The sequence below is a fragment of the Petaurus breviceps genome, unplaced genomic scaffold, assembly GCF_028583685.1.
Source record: "Petaurus breviceps papuanus isolate PSGF00001 unplaced genomic scaffold, PetGlider_PUasm1.0 189, whole genome shotgun sequence".
In the NCBI taxonomy this organism is placed as follows: Eukaryota; Metazoa; Chordata; class Mammalia; order Diprotodontia; family Petauridae; genus Petaurus; species Petaurus breviceps.
In genome coordinates, this window is record NW_027185809.1 from 15,649,557 (window position 1) to 15,657,222 (window position 7,666).

A 7,666-nucleotide genomic window follows, 5' to 3' on the forward strand; every position below is an offset into this window, starting at 1 on the left:
GCACGCCGCGCTCTGAGCTGCATCCAATCAGAGCTGCAGCAGTGAGCGCGTCATCCTGTTCTTCCCCAGTGATTTGCTTATTGAATAAAGGTACATTTTTTTGTTCACATTTACCTGTTTATTAAAATTGCTGTCAATGTTCATTAAAATAAGCCCTCCCCTGAAAATAAGCCCTCTGGTGTTTTTCTGTCCAAAAAAATAGTAAGACAGTGTCTTATTATCGGGGAAACACGGTAGTCTCTTTTGGTCACAGTCTGCCTTCTTTATTTCTTAAGATGTGATATCTACAAATGCACACAGTTCTCTATCTGCGGTCTGAACAGAAAAAAATTGAATGATCACCTCTTTTGTTCTGGAATCCAGGCCTCTTTGAATACAACCTAGTATAATTAATAACTTTTTTAGAAGTCACTTGTTTAGTCATTTTTTTTTTCAGTCGTGTCCAACTCTGTGACCTCTTTTGGGGTTTTCTTGGCAAAACTATTGGAATGGTTTGCCTTTTCCTTCTCCAACTCATTTTACAAAAGAGGAAACTGAGGCTAAGAGGGTTAAGTGACTTGCTCAGGATCACATAGCTAGGAACTGTCTGAGAGCGTATTTGAACTCAGGTTCTCCTGACTTTGGGCCTGGTGCTCTATTTGCTGTGTAATGTAGCTGCTCTAGAAGCCATAGTGCACTCTGAACTCACACTGACTAAGCAAGTGCCCTAAAATATCCAGGTCTTTGGAACACAAATTGGTATCTGTTAAACACACTTCTCTTACATTGTATTTTTTTTTAATTAAAAAAACTTTTTTTTAATTATGGAGGGCTAAGAAGGAAGAGGAGAATATTGAAAAAGAAACGATTACCATTTGCAGCTCCTCATTTGGATGTGTCTGGAGTGTTAGAAGTTTGACTGCCTTACATTTCCCTACAAATGGTCCTTGAAAATTTGTTCTAGCAGAGAAGTGCAGCAGCTCATGTACTCTTGATTTAAGAATAGTACTTCCTTAGCAGGGAAAGCCATCCTCTTCCTCAGAGTGAGTTGCTTTGAGGCATGCACATGGAGGCTTAGCCAGCCAGATCTGCCAAATCAGATACCCTGGAAATCAACAGGGTGACAGACATTGCAACTAGATCACCCTTAAATCTCCATCTTGTATTTCTAAAATTGATTTTTAAACCAAAAATAGAACTTTCACTTATCCTCCTTAAATTTTACCTTACTACAAATCTGAAGAATTTATGATGAAAAATTCTGTCTACTTCCAGAGAAAGAATTGTTGGAGTCTGTATGCCAATTGAAGCATACTGGGTTTGGGTTTTGGTTTTGTGGGTTTTTTTGGTCTGTGTTTTCTTTCACAGCATGACTAATATGGAAATTATGTTTACATGACTGCACATGTACAACCTATATCAAATAGCTTGGGGTGGGAAAGGAGGGAAAGAATTTCAAACTCAAATTTTCAAAAAATGACTGTTAAAAATTCTTTTCACAGTAATTGAAATTTTTTTAAAAAATGTCATCTAATTCAATTCATTCTATTCTAAACTGTCAAGGCTTTCTTTAGTACTATCATTCAACATGTTATGGATCTGTCACCTGAAAATTTGACAAGTAAGACTTTTGTGCCTTCATCTATGTCTAATAAAAATGCTGAACAGCACAGGGCCAAGCACAGATTCTTGGTGTACTTTACTATGGATCTTCCTGTAATTCATTAATGACTAATTATTCTTTTTTCCTCCCATCATTCAATCAAATTAAAATAGGATTATAAATTTAGAGCTAGAAGGAAGATTAGAGGCCCTTAAGTCTAGCCCTCTTATTTTACAAATGAGGAAATTGAAACCTAGAGAGTGTTTTGCCCATAGTCATATAGTGAATAAGTGTCAGAGGTGGAAACTGAACCCAGGTTTTCCTGACTCCAACTTCAGCTCACTAGTCAGGGTACCTTACTGATTTGCCTGTTTTGTCATCTCACCTACCTCTTCAACATTGTTCACAAAGATAGTGTCACTGGGGTCTGGCACATATACAGACTCCATAGGCTTGATTAATGCAATTCTATACAATGACATGGAATGGATGTACCTTGGAAAGACTGTGGAACATTTGTGGACATTCTGTGAATGGCTCCACTCAGCTAACCACACTCTTTCATTGTCTGTAGAGGAATTTTTAAAATTTTTATGTATTTATTTTTTAGTTTTCAAATTCATTTCCACAAGATTTTGAGTTACAAATTTTTTTCCTGTCTTTCCCCTACTCCCCACCCCAAGATGGTAAGCATGCTGAATACCCCTTCCCCCATTCTTTATATCTACCCCTCCCCCCCCCCTCCCCCCCCCCCCCCCCCCCCCCCCATTCTCTCCCCTTGCTTTCTTGTAGGGCAAGATGGATTTCTATACCCCATATCTTATTTCCCACTTGCATGTAAAAACAATTTTGTAGAGGAATTTTAAAAAAATCTTGTCAGTTTTAATCACTTCCTTTTGCCCTCCTTCCATGGTTCCTTTGATGGTGGCATCTGGTGAGAGATAATGCTGTAAAGGAGTAGTCTTGAGGTCTTATTCCCTCTGAGGCCATATGGCCTGTGAATGGGACTGGGTCCCAGGCCTTGCCATTTGTTCTTTGCCATTCTAGGTAAAGGGAGTGTACTCTTTGAGATGTTGTGAGTTTGGAAAGGTTCAGAGGGTACCCTGGCATCCCAGCTGGTATCCCAACATTCGAAAGGGAGGGTGCTTCAGTGTTCCAGGATTTCAAGTTTGCCTTATAGCCTTAGCATTGATATCGTGCCGAGAAAGGAGCTACCTTCAGAAATGACTTTCTGGACCAACGCCAACAGAAACTGGGATGACTTAGTCATACCGTATCTCAACATGACCTTGATGTAACCAATGCTATGTAGGGAACCAAGCTAAGTTTGTAATCTACTCCTCTACCACACCCACCCCAAGGGGGTATAGAGGAGGCTATGTCTTCAAGGTGTCAGTTTGTTCTTGCTATATATTTGAAGTAGATATCACTTTGTGAAAACTAATTGTTCCAGATCAGCAGAGACAGCAGCCAGAGCCTCTCACCTGCCCAGGGGTCGCTCTGCCCCATTCTTTCCTCCTCCACCTGTCTGTGGGTGCCTCCTCACCTCTCACCTTCCCGCCTGCCCCTATTGTTCCGCCCTGGCCTCCTGCCCTTCCCTTTCCCGCCCACTCCCCCTTTTCCCTTCACTCTCTTTGCGTCCCAAGTTCCAAGTTTCTGGCTTCCCCTCCTACCAGCGACCAAAGACTCGACGACTTTACCAAGTCCAAATCCCCAGAACACTGCTTGATTTGGACACCAGTGTGATTGAAGGTGGATTAAATGTCACTCTCTCCATCCAGCTACTTATGCATGGAAAGGAAGTTGGAAGCATTATTGGAAAAAAAGGAGAATTCCTCAAGAAGATGCATGAAGAGAGTGGTGCGTGTATCAACGTTTCAGAAGGGAAGGGAATTGTAGTGAGAGAATAATTACTCTGGCTGGACCCACCAATTTTTGGCAAACCGGAAGAGGACATCAGCAGCTCTATGACCACTAGTACAGCTGCCAGTAGACCCCCAGTCACCCTGAGGCTTGTGGTCCCTGCTAGCCAGTGCGGCTCTCTCTTTGGAAAAGGAAGATGCAAGATCAAGGAAATAAGAGAGACTACAGGCGCTCAGGTCCAGGTGGCAGGGGTATGCTACCAAACTCAACTGAGCGGGCCATCACTATTGCTGGCATCCTGTAATCTATCATTGAGTGTACGAAACAGATCTGCATGGTCATGTTGGAGACTCTCTCCCAGTCTCCCCCGAGGGACATGACCATCCTGTACTGGCCCAAGTCGTTCAGCTCTCCAGTCATCTTTGCAGGTAGTCAGGACAGGTACAGTACAGGCAGCAACAGTGCGAGTTTTCCCCACACCACTCTGTCCATGTGCCTCAACCCTGACTTGGAGGGCCCACCTCTAGAGTTGACCAAGCTGCATCAGTTGGCAATGCCAAAGTCTCACTTTCCAGTGACCTCATGGCAACACGGGATTCAGTGGTATGGATATCTCAGTATTTGTTCTGTAAGGTAAAATGCAATTCAGAGGCCAGGCCCCAAAGCCCCAGCTTGTCTCTAATAAAAAACAACAAACTGTTGTTAGCTGATTAAATGGAATAAGAGTGCCTAACAGTGGGAGAAACATAGCCACTGGTGCTTAAGCCAATGGCAATAGAGAGACACCCCATCCCAAACCCTCAGGGTATCCCAGTTATAGCAGCCGGGGTAGCTTGGGAAGCTGAGATCATCGTCCTGTACCCCCCAATGAATTCAGGTGTCATCTGTTTAAGGGGGGAATGACGGGGTACCTGGGGTCTAGGTCAAACCAACTTGTAAAACCAGTCAGTGAAGTTGTAACTGCAATTTGTCCTTTCCCACCCTTGAGCTCTGCCCCTTCTCCCTATCCCACACTCCACCTAGAACCCAGGTACCCCATCAGTTCTGGGAGGAGCTCATGTTGACTTTATTAATTTTCTGAAATATAAATCTAGCACCTATTTCAGTAGCCATTCACAACTGATAAGCATTTTCTCTGAATTTTCCATTAAATGCCAATGAAAGACAGAAATCAGTGTGAGGAAAGTTAGCCAAAGTTAGCTAACATAAAGGACCAAATCCTTTGAACCTTGGGTATGCCTTATCACTCGGTTAAAGCTTTTTCAATGTCTCTTCTAAACTATTCTTCTTCCAATTCTTTCCTATAGAGCTTTTATTTCATTTTTTCAAATTTCATGCTTCGTTTATTCTAGGTGTTCTGGCAGTCCTTGTGGAAAATCCATTTTTTTTCTTTGAGTCTCTACTTGTCAGTCTGTCAATCAATAAGCATTTATTAAACACCTAATATGTGCCAGGGACTATCCTAAGTGCTAGGGAAACAAATACAAATAAAAAAAAAAGACAATTCCTGCCTTAGTGGAGTTTACAATCTAATGGGGGAAGACAACATACAAAAGGAAACTGAAAAGGGAGGAGAGTGCAAGGAAGGTACCCAGCTTGGGGGCAATCCCAGAGAAGTCTAAAAACAGTATGACTGGGGAGAATCGAGGAGAAATGCTGTGCTGAGCTCCTCTTTAAACAGAAGTTCTGATGACATGTGAGTACCAAGCAGGTTCAGATTCAACCTTGCAGCATGATGAGATTCCCCAATAATGAATTTCCTGGGAAATGAAAGCAGGATGGAAAGTCACAGAGAAGTCCAAAAACAGTATGACTGGAGGGAAGTGGAATTACTCTTACCTTCTTCTAAGGGGATCTCTAGATCTACAATAATTTTTGATACTATTCAATGTCTTCTTTGGTTTATCCATCTCTCTAGCTTTACTTTCTGAATTGGGACTCTGTGCCAGGGCCAGAATCCAACCCCTACTGCTCTTTGGAATGGTATAGTTGGGTTCTGCTTGGTCTCACCCTATATTTCTTGGGTTCCTGCACTGAACTCCATGCCCAGACTTGATAAGTCTCACCTTCAAGGTCTTTGAAATTCAGAGTGCTTGATCTTTTATGGCATCTCAGGACAGGGGACTAGGAACCTGAGAGCCCTGGGAACCTGGCTTGTCTCAGTCTTCACACTACACTATTCATGATAAATTTCAAAGGCACCTCACCCAAAGTATAATGAACAATGTACCAATTAGAACCTTGAACAATATTTCAAGTACTTTTCCTCCTACCATCAATATAACTGACTCTTCTCCCTGACCAGTGTAAAATTTTGTTATCATAGTGTTCATTCACCCAAACCATACATTTTACATGATTTTCACGTAATTTTCATCCTGAATTTTTGCTTTCGCTCATTATATGTGCTGAAGAATCTATTAATCCATGTAGTTTAGGCTAGTTTTCCCCTAAAAAAGCAATGAAACTGTCTTTGAGATCTAATCAGTTCAGTGGACTAAGGCTTAAGCCATTAACATTGTTTTTCGGGTTGACTAAGGCATAGAAAGGCCAGCATATGAGTAGCTGATGCCCCTCAGCTGCTTGCTACTGCAGAAGTTCATGAATCCTTCTGACCAGATGCATCACTGTGGAAAATATAGAGGTGTGGGAAGCTGTGTCCACCTGAACCAATGCTCTATTCATTCTGAGTATCCTTTCGTGTTAAATAGTCTATGAGTGTCTCATTTTGTTCCAATTCTGAGCCTGAACCACCAGACCAACTGAGTCAGGTTTCACCCAGAATGAGTTCCAAGCAAAGCTCAAAGCATGAAGACGTGTAGAGAACTTTCAGGAGTCCCCTGGCTCTGCTAATGAAATGTTCCCCTCCGCTATATTATTACCTTAAAGGTGACAGGGCATACAAGCAGGATGATGTGTTATAGAGAATGTTTTGGGGTCCCTTGAGGTATATTCCCCTGTCCTATACAGTTACCTGCAAAGGTTACAGAGCAGATAAGCAAGAGGGCATGTAGTCTTTTTTTGTTTATGCCTCTGGATATGGTCCTAGAATAATATCCTAATAAATAACTAACCTTAAGTAAAGGTAAATAGTGAACAGGATTAAGGGAGGCTCCTTCTACATTGTGTGCATTCTTTTGGGGTATTTACATTCTCTTAGGGGGCATAAAAACTCTGTGAGCTCCTTGCATCTTTGGCTCTGTATGAAATGGTCCTGTAATAAACAGACTATTGATTACACCCCTGTCTTGTTATTCTCATTGCTCGATAGCCCACCAACTGTGCTGGCCACAGTAAGTGGCCCTCACAATGTGGGGCATCAGGACTGCTGATTGAGTCTCTAGTGGCGGACCCCCAGGATTTGCCAGCAAGAAGCGGGCTCGTATGAAATCCGAGGGACCACAGACTTCTCTCAAGGTAAGGGGAAAGCTCTAAGAAGGCGTTTGTCAGCATGCTCAACTTTTCATAATCAGAGCTCACAGAGACATAGTATGAGAGGAAGCTTAGTGAAGGGCTTAAAAGATGAAGGAAAAGATCTGAGAATATTACAACTTATAGTGTGTAAGAAAAGGATTTCAGTTAAGAAACAGATTCTGAAAAAAATTTTTTTAAATAGTCTATCAGGGGCAGCTAGGTAGCACAGAGAGTAAGAGCACTGGCTCCAGTGTCGGGATGACCTGGGATCAAATCCGGGCTCAGATACTTAGCACCCACCCAGAAACACCTGGCCATGTAACCTTGAGCAAGTTACTTAACCCCGATGGCTTTAAAAAAAAAATAGTCTATCAGGCAGCTCGGTGGTTCCCTAGTGACTCTCAGATCAGAGGACCTGATTGGGAAGCAGTGGGAGAGGCTTTAGTTAATGACTTTAAAGAGAATGAACAGGAGAATGACTCTGGTTCCATATTTTCAATTTATAATGTCATTAAAGTATGCCTAGCAGACAAAACAGATCTTAAAGAAATATTGAGTGTCATGGGTGAGAGTGAAGGCAGTGATCAGGAAGAGACTCCATCTCCTGAATTTGTGGGAAAAAAACCCCTAGAAAATACCAAACCTCTTAACCTCAGCCCAAGTCTGCCCTATAATCCCACATGGCAAATGGAAAAGGCTGGGAAGCCTAATGGCAGTCCCACTGTAGTTTCAGAATTATATACACCTTTTCAAAAACTCATGAAAGAGGAAGGACAGACATTAAGAGAAATGGGATTTAAAGGCTGC

General features: G+C 42.2%; 1 pseudogene; it reads left to right on the plus strand.

The window, feature by feature from the left end:
* The window catches only part of LOC138164145 (poly(rC)-binding protein 2 pseudogene), a 35,724-nt pseudogene extending 28,868 nt beyond the window's left edge, over positions 1-6,856 (plus strand).
* Positions 6,857-7,666: the final 810 nt, after the last annotated feature.